This window comes from Protopterus annectens, chromosome 10.part0, assembly GCF_019279795.1.
Source record: "Protopterus annectens isolate FY-2018-M chromosome 10.part0, PAN1.0, whole genome shotgun sequence".
NCBI classification, from domain to species: Eukaryota; Metazoa; Chordata; order Ceratodontiformes; family Protopteridae; genus Protopterus; species Protopterus annectens.
Window position 1 is genome coordinate 1,141,569,586 of NC_056744.1, and position 26,173 is coordinate 1,141,595,758.

General features: G+C 45.2%; 1 protein-coding gene across 2 annotated transcripts in view; it reads left to right on the forward strand.

The window, feature by feature from the left end:
• The window catches only part of FUBP1 (far upstream element binding protein 1), a 1,223,929-nt gene that overhangs the window by 328,040 nt on the left and 869,716 nt on the right, over positions 1–26,173 (forward strand). The gene's annotated exons all lie outside the window — the stretch shown is intronic.

Below are 26,173 nucleotides of genomic sequence, written 5' to 3' on the forward strand. Positions count from 1 at the left end.
GCTTTGGGATTCTACCCAAGTGTGATGACTGCAGCAGGGTAACACTATGACCATAGTACAGTTTTGTACCTACCATAAATGTAGATGTTAGAGTGTATACCCTGCTGCAGTCCAGGTTACCCTCCCTCCATCCCCTCTGACCTAACTAAAACCTTTCAGTACCTTAAAATCGGATACAACCTTTGTGGTGTATTTGCTTATAGCTGGAGGGATGTTTTGTTTGTGCTAGACTTTTATTATTGGTACTATCTCTACTGACCGTTTTGGGGGGGGCACCTGACATCTGGGGCAAGAAAAACTGAAGAAAATGGTGTCTGATGCCTCTTGTATACCCCTGGCGCACTGACGTCAGGGAAGAAGCGAGTGCAACAGACGCCGAATCGAGACTTTGGAATTCAGGCAGACTGCGGGACCGCCTGACTACAGGATAACCCAAGTGTGATGACTGCAGCAGGGTATACACTCTAACATCTACATTTATGGTAGGTTCAAAACTACTTTTTGAACCTTAGTCTCCTGTAAAACTGAATTGGTTCTACATTTCTAAGAAAGTAGTGCAAGTATTGTCCTTGGTACAGGAGTGGGATGGCACAAGGTACCCTTGTGCATCTTGTGGTGGTAATGCTGTTTTTTGAATATTACATATTTCCCTTTTGAATCTGAACATTTATGTATTTGCTTCACTTATTTTTCCTGTGTTCTTGTTTTTAAAGTAGAGAAGGCTTTGTTTGGGTATTAGATTTTGCTTGAGGTAAGTAGAGTTCCCCTGAAAATGACAGAGTATTCTTTGTGGTAACCCAGTCCTGAGCAGCAGGATTTCCTGATCCCCCTTGCTTTTAGAAGGGTTTAGATTGGGGAAGTAACTTGATTCTTGGGAGGTTTTCTGACACATTCTGCATTAAGTCCAGCTCTTAAATCTGCAATACCGCAAACTTTGTATGCATTACAAAAAAGGATAATTCTTTGTAGATGAGATGGACACTATTTTTGTAGAATTTTTGAAAGATCTTCGTTTTTAGGATAGTTTATACAAATCTGAAAGTAAAGCTTATATTTAGTAACTGGTTTAGCAAATGTATGTCTTTACATTGGTGATCACATTTGTTAATTTTAGCAAGCACTGCCTGCATATGTCACACCCAGCATAATTCCCTTAATGTGTATAATTAGCAAGTATGAAAGATGTAGCAGCTATTGTGTGCTTGGAAAATTTATATCCCAGTGCTTCTTGCACAGACTGTAAGCTTTTGGAGGGGGGACCCTGTTCCCTTTTCGGGTAGCCTATGATGAGAATTGATGCTTTGTTAGAATGCAGTCTTTGATTGCATCCTTTTTGTCTTGCCCAGGTGGGTTGGTTTAGCATAGTTTAGATCTTGATTGACTGTTGCAGTCCTGACATTGTTTCCTGCCTGCAGGATCATAACAGCCAGCCTGAATACCAGAACTTTCAACTGTTTTGGCTTGGCCTGGTGGACTCTGTCCTACTAGTGTAAAGGCGTAGGTGGTTGAAGTTCTACGCCAGCCTAGCAAAGTCTTGTGGAGACATCTGGATGTCAGACAGGGGACTCATTAGCTAAGGCAAGCGTGCCTGCCTTTTGGACTTTGAATGGCCATGGTGGTGCAGCGGTTAGCTTTGCCGCCTCACAGCAAGAAGTTCTTCGGTTCGATTCTTGGCTGGGGTGCCTTCTGTGCAGAGTCTGCATGTCCTCCCATGTGGTCGCTTGGGTTTCCTTTGGGTGCTTCGGTTTCCTCCCACATCCCAGAGACATGCTGTAGGTGGATTGGGCACTCTAAATTGGGCCTAGGCATGTGCGTGTGTGCACCTTCTGTGGAAGATTGGGCGCCGGGCTGGCAACTAGACACCATAAAACTCCAGTGCCAATCATGAGCGGACAGGTGATCTGCTGTGGCGACCCCTCACCGGGAAAAGCCGAAAGAAGATGAGGGAAGACCTCAGGTGATTACATTCTCTGTCCAGTTCCCAGGTAAGTTGAAGTCATCCAGGGGGATACAGCCATGGCCCAAGAAGTTTCAGAGTCTACGGACAGTATGAGAAGTCGAAGCTTGACTTATGGCTGCATCTGGAGGAGCCATGTTACTGGATCCTGTCCTAACCGGCATCTAACCAGGGGGTTGCAAAGTTGCCTTGTGCGTCCACTATCTCTAGTCTAGGTGAGGAGTCTATCTTAGATGTCTCGGGTACCTCCAACATCCTTCAGGCATTTGTCCTTTTGCTTTTTTCCTGTTTTAAGGACAGCTGACTGGGAATCGGGGATGCCATGGTGAGTGAAGACCTAATTCTATCCAAACCTAGACGTCTCTTAAAGGTATTGGCCCTACACAGTGCTGGTTCCTGTCTGGTTTGAAGTGTTTAGCACTCCCTTCAAAGATTTTCATGTTGGGATGAGCGTAAATTGGAGGAGACACCTGCATTAAGGTCGATGCTGTTGCCATCTCTGCATGTAGTGGGACAGTCCTTATTTGTATTAGTGAGCAGTATTCTAGGACTTGTTGCAGAGTTTCTCGAGACTGCTTGATATACTATTAGCTTTGCACTGGATTTACCTGACTCAGAACCCACTCCACCTGGGAATGTGGGGCTCCTCAGGGGCCTTCATTAAAGGCCTTGATACAGCCACCATGCTAAAGGCAGCTACATAGTCTTTTGTCCACACTTTCACAAAACAAGTTGGATAACCTCTGCAGAACTTGAACAGGGTTTGCTAAAGCTATCCTCCATGGATTCCAGGAGACTACAACTTCCTCTACCCATATTTCTGGCTGAACTTTGGTACTTTTCTCCAATTTTTTTATAGTTGGTGGCATTGCAGTTGCCCGCCCCTAGTGTAAATTTGATCTGGGACCATCCTCTGTCTAGTGTCTACCTCATTTTACCCAGTACAGGGAGAACATTCGAGAAGGCCAATCACCTTAGTTTCTGCTGCTCCTTTCTCTTTTCAATAATAAAAAAAAAAAATTTCTAAGCTTGTTTCCTGCCTTTCCTAGTCTAGCCTGGATATAGATTTGCTGTGTCCTGGACTATTTGTAGGCTTCTAGGCCCCCAAGCCTTTCTGTGTTGGAGGGAAGCCTTCTAGCTTAATTTTGTTTTAGAACTAGCCAGTTTTTTTTTCAGCACTCGTCTGTTTCTTTGAGTTCAGTATTTGTTCAGAACTTATTGTAAGCACTAAATAAGCTACAAATTACTACAGCACTCAACTTTCCTCACTGTCTACTAGAAAACAGTTTCTAGTACTTGACAAATAAGCACCTATCCAGGCATGTCTAAGGGTCAGCTCCCGGTGTTTTCTCCTGTCTACCTGATGAATCTTGGCATTTTGGGGCAATGCAGTAATTGCCTCGTGTACACAGACAACCCTCTCCTCCTACCACCCAACACTACAACCTATGAGAGATGCACTTATATAGCCAAACTGGAAGCAAAGCTTTCTTAACCCAAGACTGGACTAGACAGCCAAGAGGAGAAGGTAAACACATGCACCACACTCATCACATAGTCCCTCAAAACCTACACCACCAAAACACACAAACACAACACACACCTACATTCGCGGAGGCTCCCAGTAAAAACCTGCCCAAGCAACAGGGACCTCCAAAGCAGAAACGCAAGCAACCTCCACCCCCCAACACAACCCAAATGACACAGCCCACAAACTGTGCCACTCTACCACAGCCCATAAGGCATAACAATATACCCAACACTCTAGTCATAGGTGACTCTATAGTCAGGCATACTGGTGTTCCACTCACCAGGCTAAACAAGGAGAATGTTACTGTCAGCTGCCTGTCGGGTGCCAGGATCCGCCACATAACGCATGCACTCAGGTTACTCTAACAAGTACAAATATGACTCATTGTCCATGTTTGGGTGAATGACCCGAGACGTACCTCCTTGGACTACATGAAAAGAGACATGGAGGAGCTGTCCTATCTTGTAGCCCAGGCAGGTATGACCCTAGCCCTGGGTAGCATCCTGCCATCACCCAGAATGATACCACAGTACAAGGACAAAATGATTGACTTAAATTGGTTAATCTTCTGGTGTCATTCTAAGGGGATCCAGTATCATGTCTGCCTGGGATGACATGATCGACCAGCTACGATGCTTTGTCAGCGATGGCCTGCACCTGTCGCCCCTTGGATTCCGGATACTGGCTAAGGCTCTAGCCACCCCTATAGTGCCTTTTTTAGGCATGGTTCAAATGCCAAATTCACCCCCTTAACCGGTACAGGCAAGAATGATCTGAGGGTATTGCTACTCAGTGCTAGAAGTCTAAACCTCAAAATGCACTCCCTCGAGGCACTCCTTAAAATGGAGAACATCGACATCTGTGCAGTGACAGAGACCTGGTTCAAGGCTCCAGAGTACCCCTGCATTACCAGGCTATAATTAATTACCACACCTTTCGGCCACCTAACCTGGACCGAAACACTAAAGGCGGAGGTGTCCATATTCATTAAGGGTATCTACACCTCCAGGCTAATTGCTCAGCATAATGCATCCAAGATTATCCAAGTGCAACTAACTCTGGGCAAGACCGCAATCCAAATTGTAGCTTGCTACAGATCCCCCACCATGCCCCAGGGTTTCCACTCATTTCTTAGTATTCTGGAAAATATTAGGGTACAACCTAACACCCTAATAATGGGTGATTTCAGCTACCCTACCATTAACTGGGAAAACTACTCGTGTACCAACTTTTGTGCTCAACGTTTTCTGGAATTAATAAATTCCAATGCCATAGATCAACTTATCCACACCCCACCAGGGGCAGCAATATCCTAGACCTGGTTATTACCAACATGGGCAACCGGTGCTCCACACCAGAGGTCAATTCCTTGTTGGTCAGATCCGACCACAAGCTAATCACCCTAGACATCCACATCCCTCCCCCACCCCCCATTAGGGAAACCACAGTAAAAAAATTTCTCCAAAGCCAACTTCACGCTTAAGACAGAAGTGGCAAACTTTACGACACCCATGCTGACGGGCAATAGAGGTATGACTGCTGAATCCTACACAAATGCACTTTATAAGCACTTACACGAGTGCATGGATCGTGCAATCCCTAACAGAACCAAGATGCTATCCTCCAAAAAAAGAAAGCCAATCTGGAGGTCCCCTGCCATAAACCAACTCTACAACAGAAGAAAGAAACTGTTGCAAAAGGAGTAAAATCCCATAATTGGAGAAACTCCCTGGTCAGCCTCAGTAAGAAGCTGAGATCCCTCAATCTTCCAAAGCTAGTTAGGAAAACAAAATCGCCACGGACTCTCTAAAGACAACCAGAAAGCATTCTATTGCTGTCAAGAATCTCAGTGGCAGCACTCAGATCTGCTCTGAGTTACAGCACAATGACACTAAATATACAGAACCAACTGATATTGCCAACATCCTGGCAGAGAGGTTCAGTGCTCACTTTACCCCTCTGTCATCCCCTAAAGGGCCCATCTCTATACCAGAAGAATGCAACATTCCTGTAATCACGGCTGCACAGGTTAACACTAACCAAAGCAAGAACACAGCATCCATGGGACCGGATGACATCCCAGGCTGTGTTCTACATGAACTACAGAACGAACTGGCACCCCATCCAAGTACCATGTTCAATCATAGCCTCACCTCAGGCTATGTACCCACTGAATGGTGCACAGCGACAGTTAATATCCCACTCCACAAAGGGGGAGCCACCACAGACCCCGGAAACTACCGCCCCATTAGCCTAACGAGCCTGGTCTGCAAGGCTATGAAACATATAATCATGGAACTTATAAACAATGACATTGGTGATCTCCAAACTCAGAACCCCACCCAGTTCAGGCTTGTAAAAGGCAGATCATGTCTCCTAAACCTGATGGACTTCTTTGAAGCAGTTACCAAAGCTGTAGATGAGGGTAAGGTGGGTTCACACAGCCTATCTAGATCTTTCCAAGGCTTTCTACACCATCCCCCACTCTGGAATTAGATGCTCACTAAACTAGGTATAAATCCCTATGTCACAAGATGGGTTGCCAACTGGCTCACTGACTGAACCCACACTGTGAAAGTAGCAGACTCCAAATCCAACTTCAGACCAATGACAAGTGGAGTACCACAGGCTTCAGGCCTTGGTCCTCTCCTGTTTGGTATGTACTTCTCTGAAATACAGGCCAACACAGAAGGTCTTTGGCTAACTATGTTTGCAGATGACTGCAAACTAGGAGCCATAATCAAAACTCCAAAAGATGTGGACATCCTACAAAAGGGCCTCGCTGAGACAGATGCCTGGTGTCAAAGCCATGGCCTCAAGCTCCATGCCAAAAAGTGCATTGTCATCCCTTTTGGTAAAAACTCAGTACCCATGAACTACCACATAGGTGGTAGTCAACACCGAAAGTGTGATGAGACCTTGGGACACAGGTGGACAGTAGTCTCTCCTTTGATCGCATTGCCCCAGGAAATCCTTCTACGTGGCACACCTAATCACAAAAGGTTTCTCATCCAGGAAAAGGTCATTGTTCCCCTCTATTCGTCGCTCATTAGACCCATTAGAGTACAATGCCCCTTTTGGTATGTATCTATCAAGATGTCTACAACAACTGGAAAGGCCACAAATACCTCACAAAGAGGATTACCGGCCTCAGAGATGCCCTATGCAGTCAGTCTCAAACTGCAGCTTTACTCCATTGCATATCGCCTACTCAGAGGTGATCTCTGCTTATCACACACAGCTATGTCAAACCCAGAGCTCTTAGACATGCTCCACTTAAAGAAATCCCAGTCCCTACGAGCTACACGCTCTAGGGACCTAAACCTAGTCACCACAATAAACAGAACATGCTGGTGGGGTAGATTCCTGTCCCAGAGACTTCCCATACTCTGGAACAAACTACCTATCTATATGAAACAAAGCTCCTCATTAGCACTCCAAGAAAAATCTTGATTGGATGGGAGATGGGAAATTCTCCCTGGGGATCACTTCTGTGGCTCTGCTCGACAGTGGCCCAGGAAAATAATTTTCTTGGGTGGCGAAAGCCAGGGTACCTTTGGCTAGGCTTGTATAGGCCCTAGGGCCAATAGCCTAGTACCTACCTGAACCTATGTGAGAATTCTGCAGCATGAGTAGAAAGATATAGATTAGTTGTGTAAAGTCATAACCATAGCTGTTCTTCGTGTTTCACTGTTGCAGTCATCACATTTGGGTTCTGCTTGCAGGTAGCCTTCAGTTGGCCTGAATATCTATCAAAAACCCACCAAAAAGTTTGCATGCTCTACCAACAGTAGTTACCTCACCCCCTCTACTAAATTCACTCTACCACATTTCTTATCCCCTCCCTCCTCTATGGAGCCCCACTCCTAAATAATTCACAAACACAACTCTCCTAAATTATAACAAAATTGCCAAGTTCACTACCAGCCTTAAGTCCTCCACCCACCACTTTATATCTCTCCACAAACTAAAATGGCTAGAACTATCCAATCATCTCGCCTACACTCAACTTACTCTTGCACACAAGCTCATTTTCAACCCCTCCGTTTCTCCCTCCCTTTTCCCTGTCAGGGAGGTGCATTTTAAAGACAGACTACTAAGATCTAACAACATAAACCTTATAGAATTGTATAAACCAACTTGTCCCTCAGCTAAAAATAGTCTATCCTATGGTATTGCACGTCTCTAACTCCCTTCCTTTCATCCGTACCACCTCAAACTGCTTTTCATTCAAAAATTCTCTTCACTAAAATCTAATATCCCAGTGGGAATGCTCCTGCTCCCCCCCCCCACATAATCTCCTCCCCTTTTTATACTAGCAACATTCATCTCACTTAATATCCTGACTTCTACATCCTGCTCTGGCATGTACTAAGCTATTTACAATGAATATATTAGAATGCACCTCAAGTGCAAGGTTTCTTAATATGTAATGGCTTCTCAGTATTCATATTGTAATGTTTTTCACTAGTCTTTAGTATTTGTAATGATTGTAACCTAAATTCTTACTGTAATCTGTTTTTGGAGCTTTTCTCCCCAGGACTCCATTGAAAATGGGTTCATCTTGTCCCAATGGACTATCCTGGTAAACTAACTGCAAATAAATGCCAGAGTCTTGATTTCTGCGTTGGATGCTGTCGCTTCTTCCATTATGTCAGGACATCATGGGTATAAGACATGCAGCCGACGCCATTACATCAGTGATTATGTTCGTGTTTCACTGTTGCAGTCATTACATTTGGGTAATCTGTTGCCCTCAGTCGGCCTGGATTCCAAAGTCTTGGGTCCTGCGTCGGTTGCTGTCTTCTTCCATGGCGTCAGGTCGTCAGGGGTATAAAACATGGAGCCAACGCCATTTTCTTTAGTCTTTCTTGCTGCGCGGTGCCCGAAGCAGAAGCATTTCACAAGTGCCGGTCAGCAGACTACTGAAATATTCGAGTTTGAGTTTCAGAACCAAAGTCTTCACTAAAGCCAAGTACCCCATTGGGGAAACTTTTTTCTTGCTTTTTACCGATGTCAGTAAAGGTTAATAATTGCATTACTTGTGGGAAGCAAATACTTCCTATGGAGTTCCATTTATACTGCATTCCTTGCCTAGGCCCTGATCACAACGTGCCTGGCTGTTGGTTTTGTGCTAGATTTAACCAACGCACTAAGCGTCTGTATTTTTGCATCACAGTATTTTGGAAACTGAGCTACTCAAAAATGTCGTCTGATAGCAATCCGACTACCGGAGTACATAAACGCAAAGAAAAGGACAGACACAGTTGAGATCCAAAACAGACTACGAAGCTTCTAAGCCAGTCACTGGTACTCTGTGAGGTGCCTTCGCAGCCCCTGATGCCCGCTACCTTCGAGTCGCAGGCCTCTACCGACCCCCATGTAGAGTCCGGCATACCGCAAGATACTAGTTAATGAACCAAATGTATCTCCCTCAGATGGGTCCAGAGCCGCTGATCAGGCACCAGCTTTTGAGGGTGTATTCAGACCTCAACATTTGTACATCAAACAGATGACTGCTGCAAAACTAAAGACAAAAGCAACTTCTAAACCTAAAAAACCGACGCATGAGCTACATGCACAGGCTTCTCTGCCTAAAAAACAAATTATCAAAATGGCTGAAGACCTTATTACCTTGATCAGGGGTACCCATCCCTCTCCAGATAAGAGGCCTAGGCAAGACACAAGATTATGAATCGTCAGATCAGGTTTCTATTTCTTCCGATTCCTCTTCTGATCAGGAATTATCTATACCTCCCTATGAGGATTCTGATGCTGAGGAGTCTATTCCATCTGAATCTCCTCCTGAGGGTTATTCATTTGGAGAAACCTTGCATACTTTGAGGGAGCATTTTCACTGGGAGAGTCAAGACTTCTCAATCAAAAGAGGCTCGGGGATTTCCTTCTCCCTCAGCGCAAGCCTTTAGCCATTCCCCCTGTTTTAGACACTGTGGATGATGTGTTTTCGGATTTAAGCTTGACCCCTGACTCTCTATCTCTGGCTCCCAGTAAGCCTGGCAGATATTAAGAGTCCCCGATTCACATACATTTTTATTTAGAAACCCTGCTGCTGATCCTGAAACCCTTTCACAGGGTCCAAAGGGAGTTAATGCCTCAACAGCAAGAAACCCTACCTCCTCTGACAGATTCAAGGGCACTGGACAGATGGGGAAAAAAGGTTTATACATCTGCAACCTTGGCAATCGGGACCTTAAAATTGTCAGTTTCATATGCTCAAGTACCAACAACATGTTATGGGATTGCTGAAACAGAAAATGATTATTTCAGAATGTGCAGAAAATAAAGAATTGCAGGAATTATTGCATGCAGCTGAACAAGTTGGAAAGTATACTTTGCAATGTGGTATTTATTCTTTAGAGGCGTCCTGCAGGGCCGCAGTTACTGGATCTGTGATTAGGAGGCATGCCTGGTTAAAAGAACAGAATGTGCCTGATCATGTTAAAGCTAAATTGCTAGATGCATCTTTACAGCATGATTCTCTGTTTGGTATTAAGGCATAAGAGGTTTTAAAGAAAATGGAAGACGAAGCGAAGTCTATGCAAACTATTAAAAATTTCTTACAAGTGCAGCCACCAAGATTCAGTAGACACTGGCCTACAAAAAATTGGTCCTTTCCTGTGTCGGACAGAGCTTAAACGGGGAAATCCAGACGCCCTAAGGGTTCCAGGTACCAGGCTCAAGACTCGTATAGTTAAATCAAAGCAATGGGGCGCATCCACCTCCAAATTTGGAGGAGATAAAGCACAGACCTACAGAAAGTAATCCTAATGACTTCCCTCTACCTACACCAAGCAACTTAGCTTTTGGCAGCACCCGTGGGGGAAAATTAACACTTTTTTTTGCTCAAAATTGGTATTTAATAACCCAGGACAAGTGGGTACTAAACATTGTATCACAGGGATACAGATTCCATTTCCACACTCTGCCAATGACAAATGGTTGGCCAGATCTGCCAAAAAATCAATGGGCAGAGGCACAAACAGGTTATGTCCCTCATGGATAATGGGGGCCATTCAGACAGTACTAGAACAGGAAAAAGGACAAGGTTTTTACTAGACTGTTCTTTGTACCCAAAAAGGACAAGGCCTGGCGGCCAATACTGGATTTATCGATTTTTGAACACATACCTGGAGATTCCAAAATTCAAAATGCTCACTTTGCAGCAGCAGCTTCTGCCCATGCTGGGAAGAATGCTTGGCTGGTGACTTTTTAGACTTAAGAGGTATACCTGCATGTCCCAATAAGAAGTCGTGCAGAAGATACCTCAGATTCAAGGCTGGCTTAATACATTACCAATTGTCTGCACTGCCCATTGGCTCATCTACTGCGCCCCGGGTCTTTACAAAGTGCCTGGCACCAGAAATTGCTTTTTGCAGACAAATAAGTATTCAATTATATCCTTACTTGGACGACTGTCTCATTCAAGCAGAGAACAAGGACACTCTTCTATGACACCTGACGTTTGTGAAAAGGCTTCTAACATGCCTAGAATACAGAAACGAAAAGAGATCACAACTGGTACCCTCTCAGATAAACATTCCTTGCTGCAAGTCTGAATACAACTGCCCAGATGGCTTACCTCACGCCAGAGCAAGGCAACTGACTACTTACTTCAAACTGATGGCAACAAAAACCCAGTCTTCTGCAAGACAAATTCTGCAGACTCTGGGCTTCATGGCATCCTACTAATTCCATATGCAAGACTGCATATGAGGAAACTTTAATGGTACCTAGAAAGTTTATGGAGTCAACATTCACTGTCTGGCAACGGTTCCTCATTCCCTGCCTGCAACAGGAGATGTTATGTAGTCTAATCTCGCCTACATTCCTTACCCGTGGGTTCGGAGCCAAATGTCTACTCCGACTCTGCCATACTTTTTAGCTCTAGTCTTACTATTGGCTCTGTTAAGATGGTATCCCATGCTGCACTGCCCTCTATCCCCAGATCTCGTTTGCTGCTCATGTAGCTCTGACGTGGACTCTCTCTTGGTTGTGGCTGGTAAGAAAGCTGTGTGCTTTCTTATCAGATAATTTTTTGCAAAAAAAAGCTATTTTAATAGCTTGTGTGTGGTCTGTATTGTGGAAAAGTTTTTTTTTCTTTATTAGTATTCTGTGGTATCCCACTAGCTGTTTCCAACAGGCTAGGCCCGTTTCAGTTAGAGGACCTAGTCTGTCACCTTGCTTTCCTTGTGTGCTAAATTTTTCCCGTGGACTAAAAGTTTAAATTAGAGGAATTACTCCTCCCCCTGTACTGTGTCTGAGGATAGTTTGAGTTGGAGATCTTTTCGGTATGTCTGGTTTGTCCCCACGCTTGTGACTCTTGACTGTTGGTCTAGATTTAAGTTTACTTTATGTCCAAAGATACTAAGAAGCATAAGCCCTCTGGCTTCAAGAAGTGCTCCAAGTGCAGTTATAAAATGTCCATTACTGATGGACACTGTGTACTGTCTGGGAGCGATTCATCTCCAGAAATCATTTAGTTTGTCATGCCTATAGTCCGTGTGTTCAGGAAAGGAAGAACAAATTGATTTTAAAGGGACTTCTGAAACCCCCCTTCGAGGAGGGTCTGGACAGTGCTTCCAGCTCCAAGGCAAAATCTTCAAAAGCAAAAAAGCGATCTCTGGCTCCTTCTGTCTCCTCGGAGCCACCGGAGAAAATAGCAAAGTCTTCATCAGCATCCTCTGCTCCATTGTCCTCAGGGCCGCAGGAAGTGTCAGTGGATGTTCGTGTTACACTGCTGCAGTCATCACACTTGGGTTATCCTGCCGTCAGGCAGTCCTGCAGTCTGCCAGTTCCAAAGTCTTGGTCCCGTGTCAGTTGCTGTAGTTTCTTCCCTGATGTCAGAGCGCCAGGGTATAAAAGAAGCATCCAACGCCATTTTCTTCTGTCTTTCTTGCCGCGCGGTGCCCGAAGCAGTTCGCAAGTGCCGATCGGCCGACTCCTGAGATTTTCAATTCGAATTTCAGACCAAAGTCTTCAATAAAGCCAAGTACCCCATTGGGGCACCTTTTCTTGCCTCAGTCCGATGCCAGAAAAAGTTAATTGCATTTTTTGTGGGAAGCAAATACCTCATAAGGACTTTCATTCTTATTGCATTCCTTGCCTAGGCCCAGACCACAACGTCACAGGTTGTCTGTTTTGTGCTAGGTTTAACAAACTAACTGTAAAACGTCTGTTTGATTTCGCCCGGCATTTTATTAGGAAATTTAATTATACCATGCCGTCGGAGCAACCGACTGGAATGCTTAAACGCAAAGATAAGGACAGGCAGCAGAGACCCAAACCCGACTCCGAGGCCTCTGCTAGGCCAGTCACCGGTTCTCCAGTTTTCAGTGAGGCGCCTACGCAGCCCCTGATGACCACTGATTCAGAACCCCAGGCGGCATCCGATTCCCAAAAGGAGATTGCTAGGCCTCCACAACCTTTATCTTTAGGCCCTTCCGACGCCATGGCTTAAGGAGATTCCGGTGCAGTTGAAACGCCTTAGAAGGAGTCTTCAGACAGACTACAATCACTATTAAATCCTATGCAAAGCTGAAAACTCCTTTAAAAGCAGAGGGACTGTACAGTTGCTTAAGATGGCTGAAGACTTAATTACCCTAATCAGGGGTTCCCATCCCCCTCCTGATAAAAGGCCTAGGCAGGAGGAGGACTATGCTTCCTCTGACCAGGTTTCAATTTCCTCAGATTCTTCTGCGGAACTGGAATATTCTTTTCCCCCTTATGAAGACTCTGATGCTGAAGAGTCTATTCCTTCAGCATCTCCCCCAGAAGACTACTCTGTTGGGGAAACTTTACATACCATGAGGGAACATTTCCACTGGGGAAGGCCAGGATTACTCTGATTCTAAGGAAAGGCTCTGAGAGTTCCATTTACTTCCCCAGCACAGACCACTTGCTATTCCACCAGTGTTAGACATTGTGGGTGATGATTATTCAGAATCTAGCCTTAACCCAGATTCACTACCTCCTGTGCTAGCCAAACCAGACAGATACTACAGAGTCCCTGACTCACACAAATTCCTATATAAAAGCCCAGTTGCTGACTCAGAAACCATTTCCCAGGGTCCCTAAAGGGTTAAGGCCTGTATTGTTAAAAATCCTGTACCCTCTGAAAGGGATTCTAGAGCACTAGACGGGGAAAGAAAATTTATACCTCAGCTACTCTAGCTTATGAGGGCCTTAAATTGCCAGTTTCACATGCTGAAATATCAACACCAAAAGGGCAAATATCTATCCCAGCAGAGTGCTGCCCCCCTGACATCTCAGATGCTCAGGTAAGAGCCGCCCTCTCCAAAGCAAAAAACACAGCATCAATGGGACCAGATGGTGTCCCGGGCTGCGTCCTACATGAACTCAAGAGCTAAACCCAAACATAAAACTACTGTTCAATCTCAGCCTTACTACAGGATATGTGCCCAAAGAGTGGCGTACAGCAACAGTGGTCCCTCTCCATAAAGGTGGTGCCTCAACGGATCCTGGAAACTGTCGCCCCAGAAGCCTGACTAGCTTGGTCTGCAAAGCTATGGAAAGGATCATCATGGACCTCATAAATAAAGATATTGGGGACCTACAAACACTGGATCCTACCCAGTTCGGCTTTAAGGGCAGATCCTGCCTCTTAAACCTGGTTGATTTCTTTGAAACAGTCACCAAGGCCATTGACTAGGGGAAGGTGGTCAACACAGCCTACCTGGACCTCGCAAAAGCCTTCGATACAATACCCCACTCGGGCATTATAGATAAGCTCACCAGCTTAAATATAAACCCTATGTCACTAGATGGATTGCAAACTGGCTCAAGGACAGAACCCACATGGTTAGAATTGCTGGAGCCATGTCAGACTCCAAACCAGTTACAAGTGGTGTCCCACAAGGCTCAGTCCTGGGACCTCTTGTTCGGTATATATTTCTCGGAGGTACAGGCCAACACGGAAGGACTGTGGCTGACCAACTTCGCAGATGACTGCAAACTGGGTGCCATAATCGACTCTCCAGCCGACACAAGCATCCTCCAAAAGGGCCTCCTAGAAACAGACAACTGGTGCCAGAGCCATGGCCTCAAGCTAAATGCCAAAAAGTGTATAGTCATCCCCTTTGGCAAAAACAGTGCCCACAAATTACCACATAGGTGGAAATCCATTAAGTACAGAAGAAGTAATTAGGGACCTGGGGACCCAAGTTGATGGCAATCATTTGACAACCACGTGGCCAAAGTGGTTAGAAAAACATTTTATATAGCCCACCTAATCGTGAAGGGATTCACATCTAGATCAGGGGAGGTCATCATGCCTCTTTACTCATCCCTCATCAGGCCCATAATTGAGTACAATGCCCCTTTTGGGATGTACCTTACCAGACACCTGCAGCAACTGGAAAGACCCCAAAAGTACCTCACCAAGAGGATCAAAGGGCTCAAACAGATGCCATATGCTGCCCGGTTAAAGAAACTCCAGCTCTACTCAGTGGCATACCGCCTGTTCAGAGGAGATCTGTGCCTGACGTATAAAGCCATGTCCAACCCGGAATTAATGGACATGCTGCACCTCAGAAAATCCAAATCCCATCGAGCTACTGGCTTCGAGAGACTTGAACCTCAGCACTGAAATAAATAGGACATGCTGGAGGACAGATTCATAACCCAGAGGCTCCCTTCACTCTGGAATAAAATCCCAGTCCAGGTTAGGCAGAGTCCCTCATTGACTCTCTTCAAGAGGAATCTTGATGAGTGGATGGGAGATCGTAGGTTTACCCCGGGTATCACTTCTGTGTCACTGTTAGAGGCACAGTATACTAACCTCGAAAAAGGGCATAGCAAAATAAATTTAAAATGGGTGGCGAAAGCCAAACACATTCTGGCTAGGCTTATAAATGCCCTAGGGCAGATAGCCTAGTATGAACCTATGAACAATATTTGAGGTCTCAATTAAAACAAAAAATGATCACACATACAGAGCAGCCTGATTACAAGGAAATGCAAGATTTGTTGCATGCAGCTGAACAAGTGGGAAAACATACTCTGCAATGTGGATTTGATTCATTGGAAGATGTTCTTCATTCCACATTGCTGCAGTCCTAACACTTGGGTAGTCCGCTGTCCCAGTCGGCCCGAATACCAAAGTATATGGCTGACGTCGGTCAAGGCGCATTAGTCTGACGTCAGGATGTCAGGGTACAAATGCGCATGACCGACGTCATATCCTCAGTCTTTTTTGCCGCACGGTCCGATGCAGAAGCAGTTTTGCGAGTGCAGGTTGGCGTTCTGAAATTTTCTGAAGTCGGAGTTTCAGACCGAATCAAAGTTGGCTAAGTACCCCGTTGGGGAATATTTTGTTTTTTTCTTGCCTCAGTATTTAACCGGATGTCAGAAAAAGTAAATAACTGTTTCTTGTGGGAAACAGATACCTCATAGGGATTACCATACCTTGTGTATACCTTGTTTAGGGCCTGAGCACGACGTTGTTGGATGTCGCTCTTGTGCTAGATTTAACAAACGCACTATAAAGAGAAGATTAGACTGTGCCAGGTTATTTTTTGGGAAGCGTAATTATAAAATGCCGTCGGATGCTCCGACGCCCGCTTCGTCCAAAAAGCGCAAGGACAAAGCAGCAAAGCCTAGGTTGGAAGAACCGTCAGTCCCGGACGTCGGTTCTATAGAAGGCTCAGTGGAGCCAGAGGTTCTGCCAGAAGTTTCTTTGGAGTCTCAGGGAGAGACTTTACTGTTACAAGATGTGTCCTCTCAGGAGGTAGGCCAGGCTGAAGGGGCTTCTCAGGTGGCTGTTCTCCCCTCTCTTCCTAAGGTGGTTAGGCCCTCCCCTTCTGTTTCCAAGGCTTCTTTGAGAGGCAGGCCAGGTTTAACTTCAGTGGGGGTCTCTCCTAGTTCTTCAGGATCTTTGCCTAAGAAACATATGCTTAAAATGGCAGAAGATTTGATTACTATGATTAGAGGTTCTATGCCCCCTCCTGATAAGAGGCCTAGGGTGGAACCTGAGCTTGAGAGTTTTGAGCAGTGTTCGAGGCTTCTGAGTCTTGGCGGAAGACTTGCAGGATTATCCTCCTTATTCTGATTCTGATGTGGATGATTCTACTCCTTGCTTCTCCTCCTGAGGATTTTTCTTTTCAGAGACTCTTCATTCCATGAGGGAGCATTTTAAATGGGAAGGTCAAGATTTCTCTGATTCCAGGAAGAGGCTTAGGGAATTTTTGTTTTTACCCCAGCACAGGCCTTTAGCTATACCTCCTGTTCTGGATGTGGTGGAAGATGTTTTTGCAGAGGCTTCCCTGAACCCTGATTCTTTGCCTCCTACCCCAGTTAAACCAGATAGGTATTATAGGGTGCCTGAAGCTCATAAGTATCTTTTTAAGAGTCCTAGGGCAGACCCAGAAACTGTTTCTCAGGGGCCTAAAGGTGTTAAGGCTTCTGTTAAAAATCCTGTTCCTCCTGATAAAGAGGCAAGGGCTTTGGATAGATGGGGAAAGAAGGTGTATACTTCCACTTTAGCCATGAGGGCTTTGAATTGCCAGTTCCACATGTTAAAATATCAAAATTATCTCCTTTCACAATTGAAGTCTAAGGTGGATGCTCTGGCGGAAGGTATTGAGTGTAAAGAGTTGCAAGATTTAGTTCATGTGTCTGAACAGGTGGGTAAGCATTCCTTGCAATGTGGTTTTGATGCTGTGCAGGCCTCTTCGAGGGTGGCTGCCACTGGTTCTGTTCTTCGTAGGCACGCCTGGCTGAGGGATCAGAATTTAGCTGAGCATGTTAAGACAAGGATTTTGGATGCTCCATTACAGTCTGACGTGTTGTTTGGTTCGCCTGTGGAAGCAGTTTTGAAGAAAATGGAGGACAAGGCTAAGTCTATGCAGACTGTTAAAGATTTTTTGCAGGTTCAGCCTCCGAAGTTTAGTAGAAATTGGCCTACTAAGGGATGGACATATCCTGCTTATGATTCCCAGTCTAGGGGTAGGTGTAGACGTGGTAGGGGCAGAGCTCAAGGTTCTTTTAGGCCTAGAACAGGGAGTTCACCTGCTCAGTCTTCTGGTGAGGGCAGGGGTCAGTCCTTTCGTAAACAGACCCAATGACCTGCCTTTTCAGCTGCCAGTGCTTTCTCGTCTGGCAGCACCTTTGGGAGGAAGGCTGGCACTTTTCAAAGAAAATTGGAGTTTAATTACCCAAGACAGATGGGTATTGGATATCATTCACCACGGTTACAGGCTTTATTTCCATACCTTGCCTCCTTTCAAAGGCATGCCAGACATTCCTCCTCTACAAAGAAAAGAGGCTCACAAGCAAATTTCTCTTACGCCAAATAGGGGCCATTCAGCCGGTTCCTGTGCCAGAAAGGGGCCTAGGATTTTATTCTCGCCTGTTCCTAGTACCAAAGAAGGGGAACACGTGGAGACCAATTTTGGATTTATCTATCCTCAACACTTATCTGGACATTCCCAAGTTCAAAATGTTGACGTTACAACAGCTTTTACCTCTGCTGGGCAAAGATCACTGGATGGTAACTTTAGATCTCAAGGAGGCTTACCTTCATGTACCTATCAGACTAAGTTGCAGGAAGTATCTGCGTTTTCGAGCTGGGAATTCCCATTATCAGTTCTCTGCATTGCCCTTTGGCTTATCTACTGCGCCCAGAGTATTCACAAAGGTTCTGGCTCCAGTGATAGCTTACTTCAGGCTAAAAGGAATACAAATCTATCCTTACTTGGGCGACTGCCTGATTCTGGCTCAAAAAGGAAGACCTTTTACAGCATTTGGAATATGTGATAGCAGTGCTAAGATGCCTGGGGTATTCTGTGAGCGAAATAAAGTCCAGTCTAGTACCCTCTCAAGACATGTGCTTTCTGGGTGTGAGACTGAATACAGCAACCCAGATGGCCTTTTTAACCCCGGACAAACAAAAGAATCTTTCCCTTTACTTCCATCAACTATCTCTTCAGTCTGGGCTGACTGCAAGGACAGTCCTTCAAGCCTTAGGGTTCATGGCATCTTGTATTCTGGTGCTTCCCAATGCCAAACTGCATATGAGGAAGCTGCAATGGTATCTCAAAAATGTATGGACACAGCACTGCCAGGATTTGGACACTGTCATTCAAATAATACCTTGCATTCAAAAGGAATTTTTGTGGTGGGCTCAGGAATGTCACCTAAACAAGGGACTCTGTGACCCGGCCAGAGGAGAGTCAGATTCTAACGACAGATGCCTCAGACATAGCTTGGAGAGCTCATCTGAATGGAAAGTGGATACAAGACAAGTGGCCTGCCAGACTACAGCATCTACATATCAACATGAAGGAGATGTTAGCAGTCCAGTTTGCATTAATGGCTTTCAAGGAGTTACTTCTTCCAGGGCAGGTGTTGATTCTAACAGACAACACAACTGTCATGTGGTACATCAACAAACAAGGGGGAACACATTCTTACCCTCTATGCAGGCAAGCAATGATTTTATGGGAAACTGCGCTCAGCTTGCAACTAACTCTTCAGGCAAGGTTTCTGCCGGGAGCACAGAACTCCTTAGCAGATGTGTTAAGCAGGCAAATCATGGATCCCCACAGTGGAAACTGGATCTTCATGTATTTCAGAAATTGACAGTGTCATGGGGAACTCCAGACATAGATCTGTTCGCTTCTCCACTAAACCACCAGCTGCCAAAGTTTTGCACGAAAAGGTTTCATCACACAGCTTGGAAAGTGGATGCTCTTTCTTTCAGTTGGAAAAATCTTCATGTGTATGCCTTTCCACCTCTGCCTCTTCTCCCAAAGGTACTCCTAAAGGTCAGACAAGACAAGCCAAGGATGATTTTAATAGCTCCAGATTGGCCTCGGCAACACTGGTACCCATTACTGAGGAGTCTGGTAAGGAAGCCTCCATGGCCTTTACCTTTGATTCCACACCTATTGTCTCAGAGGGACGGTCATCTACTCAATGTCAAGCTTCACTCTCTTTATCTAACAGCCTGGCATATTCTGTTTTGAAACACAGCAGGTCTCAACTTCCTCAACAAGTTTTGAATGTGATTATGGAAGCCAGAAGACCTAGTACAAGGAAAGTGTACGCAGAAAAATGGAAGAGATTTTTATTTTGGAGTGCAGCAAAGAATTTGGAGGTTTCTGAGCCTAATCTGAGTGTGGCTCTTCAATATTTTACTGAGTTATTGGACAAAGGTTTGTCTTTCTCTTCCATTAAGATTCATGCTGCAGCAATTTCAGCTCACTATGATTGTGACCCACCATTGTTTTCTCATCCTTTGTTCAAGCAATTTCTTAGAGGGGCAAAGAATATAAGACCCCCACGTAGAGCTCCTACTCCTGCTTGGGATCTCAATTTTGTGTTGGAGAAACTTACTCTACAACCTTTTGAGCCTGCGGCTACTGCTGAGTTGAAATACTTGTCATGGAAGACTGCTTTTTTGTTGGCCATTACTTCTGCAAGAAGGGTTTCTGAATTGCAGGCCCTTATGGCGGTTGAGCCTTTTTTGATTTTCCATAAGGATAGGGTATCATTACGTACTAATCCTTCCTTTATGCCTAAGGTGGTTTCTAGTGTGGCTTTAAACCAAACTCTTCATTTGCCTACTTTTTATGCAGATCCCCAAAATAAGGGGGAAAAGATTTTGCACACTTTAGATGTACACAGGCAGTTGCGTTATTAAGCAGGACTAAGGATTTTAGGCAGTCTCAGCAGTTGTTTCTTTTGCTTTGAGTTCTCAGGGCAAGCCTGTGTCAAAACACACTATTTCTAAGTGGATTGGGTTTTGCATTGCATTTTGTTATTCCCATCATGGCAAGGAGATTCCAGCTGGGATTAGGCCTCATTCCACTAGGGCTACTGCCACTTCAACAGCATTTCTAAGGGGGGTGGCAACTAAGGATATTTTGGAGGCAGCTACTTGGAGTTCAGTGCATACTTTCTCTAAGCATTACCACCTTCCTCTCTACTCTAAATCTAGGGCTGGTTTTGCCACGGCTATTTTGCAGGGCATGTTGACAGCTCCTGCTTCTTTATGATTTGCCAGCCTCCCTTACCTCTGCTTTGGGATTCTACCCAAGTGTTAGGACTGCAGCAATGTGGAATGAAGAACATAGTACAGTTTTGTACCTACCATAAATGTAGATGTTCGAAGATCCACATTGCTGCAGTCCAATTTACCCTCCCTCCTTCCCCTCTGTTTAGGGGTGGTTGTGTGGGTGGGGTTATACTCTTGTAAATTTGTATATATTGTACATATATTTGGTGCAGGAGTGTTTGGTGTTTTTTGGTTTTGGCCTTATCTTTTTAGGGTCTTCTGACATCTGGGGCAAGAAAAGACTGTGAGGATATGACGTCTGTCATGCGCATTTGTACCCTGACGTCCTGACGTCAGCCTAATGCGCCTTGACCGACGTCAGCCATATACTTTGGTATTCGGGCCGACTGGGACAGCGGACTACCCAAGTGTTAGGACTGCAGCAATGTGGATCTTCGAACATCTACATTTATGGTAGGTACAAAACTGTACTCTTCTTGTAGAGCAGCAGTGACAGTGTCTGTCATACGTAGGCATGCTTGGTTAAAAGAACAAACTTTAGCTGATCATGTAAAAGCAAAATTATTGGATGCACCTTTACAGCAGGATGTTTTATTTGGTGTAAAAGCAGAAGAGGTTTTAAAGAAAATGGAGGATAAGGCAAAATCTTTGCAGACTGGTTTTTTTTTACAGGTTCAACCCCCTCGTTTCAGCAGAAATTGGCCAACCAAAAACTGGTCCTTTCCAGCTTCTGCCAGACCAGAGGGGCAAATACAGACGCCCAAGGTGCAGAGGTCAGCCACAAGGCTTTTACAAGCCTCGACAATGGGGTGCCACAACCCAGAAAGGAGGAGAACACAGGTCTCAAACTACCAGGAGACAAACTACGACTTACCCCTCAGACTAACCAGCAAAACCCTCTTGGCAGCTCCCTTGGGGGGAAAACTAGCTCTTTTTGCAGACAATTGGCACATCATCACAAGACAAATGATGGCAACAAAGACCCAACTCTCTGCAAGACAAATTCTGCAGGCCTTGGGATTCATGGCATCTTGCATACTACTAATACCATTTGCAAAACTGCATATGAGGAAATTACAATGGTACTTGAAAAGTGTATGGACTCTGCATAGCCAAGCTTGGAAACAATACCACTCATTCCCTGCCTTTAATGGGAGTTTCTATGGTGGGTACAGGCATGTCACCTCAACAAGGGTCAGCCTTTCACCTTATCCACAACCAGGCAAACTGACAACAGATGCATCGGACTATGCCTGGGGAGCACACATGGCAGGGCAGTGCATTCAGAGCAAGTGGACTTCAGATCAGCGACATCTGCATATCAATCAAAAAGAAATGCTAGCAGTACAGAATGCCCTAACAGCTTTCAAGGACCTTCTACACCCAGGACAACTAATAATGAAGACCGACAATACCACAGTAATGTGGTACACAAACAAGCAAGGGGGCACACATTCCTAGCCTCTGCAGGCAAGCAATGACCCTGTGGAACACTGCACTGTCTTACCAGGTTCAATTACAAGCACAATTCCTGCCAGGAAAGAAAAACACATTGGCAGACTACCTAAGCAGAAACGTCATGGATCCACATGAATGGAAACTAGATCCACAAGTATTTGCAATGATAGCTCAAAAATGGGGACGCCCAGACATCTGTTTGCAAGCCCCCACAACCAGCAACTTCAACAATTTTGCGCAAGGACCTTCCATCCATTAGCTTGGAAAGTGGACGCCCTCTCATTCAGTTGGAAAACATTAACAGTGTATGCCTTCACTCCACTGCCTCTTCTAGCAAAGGTACTGCTGAAAGCCAGATTAGAGAGGCCACAAATGATGCTCGTTGCACCAGACTGGCCACGCCAGCATTGGTATCCAATTTTAAGGAATATGGCCCACGGCCCGCCATGGATTTTGCCACAAATTCCTCACCTGCTCACCCAGCGAGACCATCAGATTCTACACAGCCAGCTCAAGACTTTAAACCTGGCTGCATGGCAAATTACCTAAACAGCCAGCCAAGAACTTTATCCAAAGCCGTTATGGATGTCATTTCTGGAGGCCAGGAGGCCCAGCACCAGGAAAACCTATTCAGACAAATGGAAAAGATTTTGCGCCTGGAACCAGGCTAAAGGCCTTAATCCCCTTGATCCAAACATCCCTCAGATTCTACAATATTTAACTGAGATGTTACACAAAGGACTTTCCTTTTCATCCATTAAGATCCATGCCTCAGCAATTTCAGCTCATTACAGCACGGATCCTCTATTCTCACATCCACTCCTAAGACGGTACCTCAGAGGGGCTAAGAACTTAAGAACGCCAAGGAGAGCTCCAACACCTACTTGGGATCTCAATTTTGTTCTGGAAAAGCTTACACTGCCGCCCTTTGAACCAGCTTTTTCAGCCGATTTAAAAAAATTTTCATGGAAAACTGCCCTACTTCTAGCAATAACCTCAGCTAGAAGAGTCTGAGCTACAGGCACTAATGGCAGTGGAGCCTTTCCTCATTTTTCATCAAGACAGAGTCTCTCTACGAACTTACCCTTCCTTTATGCCAAAGGTGATATCCAGTGTGGCCCTAAACCAAACCATTCACTTGCCTACCTTCCCAAATCCCTAGAACAAAGGAGACTCCTGCACTCTTTGGATATTCACAGGCAATTACGTTACTACTTGGATAAAACTAAGGCTCTCAGAAAAACTGACCAGCTCTTTGTAGCCTATGCTACTGGATCACAAAGAAAAGCTAACTCAAAACAGAACATTTCTAAATGGATAGGGCATTGCATACGTTTCTGCTACTCGCATCATGGGAAACCAGTACCTGCTAACAGTAGGTCCCACTCCGCCAGGGCTACAGCTACATCAGCAGCCTTTCTCAGGGGAGTGCCAACCAAGGATATTCTGGAAGCTGCAACTTGGAGTTCAGTGCACACCTTCACCAAACACTATTATCTGCCTCTATACTCTAAGACTAGAGCTGGTTTTGCCACTGCAGTTTTGTAGGGCCTACTAGCTTCTTCTAACCCTGTGACTCACCTCCCATCCTTAGCTTTGGGATTCAACCCAAGTGTGATGACTGCAGCAGGTTAACACGATGAACATAGTACAGTTTTGTACCTACCATAAATGTAGATGTTAGTGTTCACCCTGCTGCAGTCCAGGTTACCCTCCCTCCCTCCCCTCTGAAACAGCTGAACTTATCTCTACCACTCTATCCTATACTACCTCTGTGGTGTATTTGCTTGTGCTTCAGCTTTTTGTTTTTATATAGCTATATGTAGGTATATATATATATATATATATATATATATATATATATATATATATATATATATATATATATATAATTTTATAATTTTTTTTTTGCCTACCTATTGGGGGCACCTGACATCTGGGGCAAGAAAAACTGAAGAAAATGGCGTCTGATGCATTTTGTATACCCCTGGCGCACTGACATCCCAGAAGAAGCGACAGCAACTGACGTCGGACCAAGGCTTTGGAACTCATGCCGACTGCGGGACCGCCTGACGGCAGGATAACCCAAGTGTAATGACTGCAGCAGTGTGAACACTCCATCTACATTTATGGTAGGTACAAAACTGTACTTTTTGTGGTACATAAGCAGGGGAGAACCCATTCCTACCCACTCTGCAGATTAGCCATGGTTTTGGGGGAGACTGCCTTGAACAACCAAGTGCTCCTACCAGCTCAATTCCTGCCAGGCAAACTAAACTGACAGACAACTTGAGTGGAAATCTAATGGACCTGCACGAGTGGAAACTGGAACCTAAATCATTCAAGCTGCTGATCCACAGGTGGGGGGCACCAGAGGTGGCCCTCCACTTCCCCCCAGAACTTTTAATTGAGCAAATATTCCACCCGAACTCCCCACAGCCAAACATGGAAAGTGGATGCTCTGCCCATTATAATGGAAGACCTCTCAATCTCTCTCCCTCTGCCCCTCTTCTCAAACGTTCTACTAAATATCAAACGAGGCAGTCCTGATTGCACCAAGCTGGCCACGCCAGCACTGATACCCACCTTTGCTCATTCTGACATTTCTGCCACCTTGACACGTGCCTCAGACCCCCTCCCTGCTGTCCCAGCAGGCGGGCCAGATTTTGCATAGTCAGTTACAAACCCTGAACCTAGCAGCCTGGTTCATCCCCTGAACCCTCAGTAAACAGGTGCTGGATGTCTTCCTGGAGACAAAAAGGCCTATTACTGCAAATCCTATTCGGAAAAGACTGTTCTTGGAGCCAGTCTCAAAGAATGGACACATGTGCTCAGCATACCTCCTATACTAGATTACTTAACAGAAATGTCCAACAAAGGCCTATCCTTCAATTGAGATTCATGCCTCTGCTATCTCAATCTCATTATAATGAGCCACGCCTCTTCTCTCATCCTCTGCTCAAACAGTTCTTGAGAGGAGCCAGAAATATAAGACCCCCCCCCCCCCCCCCCCAGGTGAGCTCCCACTCCAGCCTGGGACCTTAACTTTGTATTGGAAAAAACTCACTTCCACCCTTTCAACCTGCTGCTTCAGCAGATTTGACCTTTTTCTCCTGGAAAACTGCTTTACTCCTAGCCATCAATTCAGCAAGAAGAGTGAATTGCAGGCCCTTATGGCCATGGAACCCGTCATTTATCTTCCATGCTGGCAAGGTTCCCTCAGGACTAACCCATCATTTATGCCAAATGTTATCTAGTCTTGCTTTAAACTTGTCCATTCATTTGCCAACTTTTTTCCCTACTCCTCAGAATACAGGGGAAAGGATCCTCCACTCCCTTGACGTCCACAGGCAGCTTAGGTTCTATGTGGACAGGACTAAACCTTTCTGAAAATCTGACCAGCTGCTAGTCTGTTTGGCTACAGGGGCAGAGTGCAAACCATTTCTACATTGGTAGCACACTGCATCCATTTCTGCTGCAAACATCATGGGAAACCTGCCCCACACGGGATCAGAACACATTTCACTAGGGCTACGTCAACCTCTGCAGCATTTCTTAGGGTAGACCCTGCCAGGGACATCCTGGAGATCTGTGCACACCTTCAAGCATTGCCACTTACCTATCTTTTCTAAATCCAGAGCTGGATTTGTTACAGCAGTCTTACAGGGCCTGCTTGCCAGCCCTAATGCTTCTTGACTGCCTCTACCCATCCTCAGCTTTGGGAATCAACCCAAATGTGATGACTGCAACAGTGAAACATGAACATAGTACAGTTGTGTACACTTGACATAAATGTAGATGTTGGTGTATTCACGGTTGCAATTCTGGTACCCTCCCTCCAGCCCCCTGACTTCTCTTACTTCTACCTATCCTTTTGTTCGGCATACCTTATGTCCTTGGTATTTGCATTTTGCTGGGGGTGTTCCACAGCATGTACTTTAGGGGGCTTCTGACATCTTGGGAAAGAAACTGATGTGATGGTGTCTGCTGTATGATGTTATTCGTGTTTCACTTTTGCAGTCATTACACTTGGGTTATCCTGCTGGCAGGCTACCCTCAGTCTGCCTCTATTCCAAAGTCTAGGTCTAACGTCTGTTGCTGTCACCTCTTCCCTGGCGTCAGTGCACCAGGGATATAAAAGATGCAGCCGTCACAGTTTTCTTCAGCCATT